At 33.4% G+C, this 1,749-nt stretch overlaps 1 long non-coding RNA gene across 1 annotated transcript; it reads right to left on the minus strand.

Annotated features, from left to right (window-relative positions):
- Positions 1-744: 744 nt before the first annotated feature.
- Positions 745-1,533, minus strand: LOC136985261 (uncharacterized). The gene is made up of 2 exons (XR_010882314.1): positions 1,371-1,533; positions 745-989 (listed from the first exon to the last, which is right to left on the minus strand). It is a non-coding gene; the product is annotated as an uncharacterized lncRNA (long non-coding RNA).
- Positions 1,534-1,749: the final 216 nt, after the last annotated feature.

A 1,749-nucleotide genomic window follows, 5' to 3' on the forward strand; every position in this document is an offset into this window, starting at 1 on the left:
AAGGTTCTGTTAGATCGGGAACGAAACATGTGGGCGATCTGCCAAAGGAATGCGCCTCTCAGAACTTTCTATGTGAAACTGGTCCTTATTTTTTGGTAAGATAAGTAGAGAAAATCGAGAGAATTTCACTAATTTGGTTTATTTGTGTACGGCACCGCGACAGATGAACGATCCACCGAGGGATGCCTCTCTGGAAGACTTTCTATGAGAAACTGACCCCATTTAGGTGTTACTAACTTGAAAAAACCCCGAAAGTTTCATGCGGCAAGTCCTTTGGCCAGGCGCGAACCCGTGACCAATTACCAGTGTTCAGCTAGCTTTTGTTTTACTTCGCGTGTCTAGTACCTAAATAGGGATAAATTTTCTATTCAAAAATCCTCCGGGATGCACCTCATTTGGGAAATTGTCCGTGTGTTTCTTTACCTTATCCCATCGATGCGATCTCTCCAATCCTACTTTCAAAAACTAACACCAGAGATAAATAAAGATTTAAATTTTTGCAACTCACAAAGTAGAAGTGTAGAGGAGAAAAGATCTCCGAGTGTAATCCACATTTCAGGAATGCCACAATACGTGGGTATATTGACTAAGGAAAAGTATGGTAAAATTTCATCTGGAAGTAAAACTAAAATTAGAGTAGAAAGCATGAAATAGTGTTCAAACATTATTAACCGTTGGGTCCACCAGACGTTAGGATCAGAATTACTGGACAATTAAATTTTATTAAAGAAATAATTATTACAATTATTATTTTAAATTTTTATATCGTTTCATTTCGAATTACAGTTATGCTTATAGAGTAAACTCATAGATATTGCAAATACATTTATTATTATTACAGAAACCATATCTAACTACGCCAGAATACGGTGCCTTTTTACAATCTTCATAACAGGCTGCATTCTTTTCTTTGTTAGATGATCCCTTCTCACAAGCTGAAGAGTTAATTCGGATCATACTCTCTGCCGATCCTCTCCCTATCGAAGATCCTAAAGAGAAAATCAAAAATGAAATTTTATATTGAATTGAACAGTAATTTCTAACACATTTTATACAAAAGTCAGATTAATTAAATGTTCATAATTACTCAAACTGTCAATAATTAATGCAGATTTATTTATTGATCATGCAAAGTCCTGCGAGGAGGCACTCCCCATTGGCATACCATTCATGTGTTGCGTTGGCATATCCCTCATTTCTATAATCTAAAAATTTATATACTGTTCCAATATTAAGGATATTTATCAATTACGCCTCATATTTAATTAATTTGAGTGTATATTGTATATTAATTTAATTTATATGTAAAGTTTGAATGTAATAATACTAAAACTAGATTTTCTCGTAATTTTAGAAGGATAAATTCTTACCAATAATAACGCCTGTCAGAAGAATTCAGTAAAGATCCATGCAAATATTCAATTGTATTGCGCTGATAAAGTTGGATAATTTACTGTAAAGTTATTCTGTTTTATACTTTCGATCTGTACAATAAAATGTTCTGAGAATCTGTTACTAAGAGTTTGAAAAATAGAATAGTAATGTTCAAAAAACGAAAATCGGGTCGACAATTCACAAACGTTTAAATTGACAAAACAAAAATACAGATAATAAATACAGAGTAACACTCGATGACACCAAATGAATGTTACAACCAACAATAATTCCGTAACAGGTCCGTTGGAAGAGCACCTTACGACTTCTGCTGCACGAACGTATCTTTTTTTTTTTTTTTTTCAAACTCTTTCC

This window comes from Centruroides vittatus, unplaced genomic scaffold (genome assembly GCF_030686945.1).
Source record: "Centruroides vittatus isolate TY-2023 unplaced genomic scaffold, ASM3068694v2 contig_957, whole genome shotgun sequence".
NCBI lineage: Eukaryota > Metazoa > Arthropoda > Arachnida > Scorpiones > Buthidae > Centruroides > Centruroides vittatus.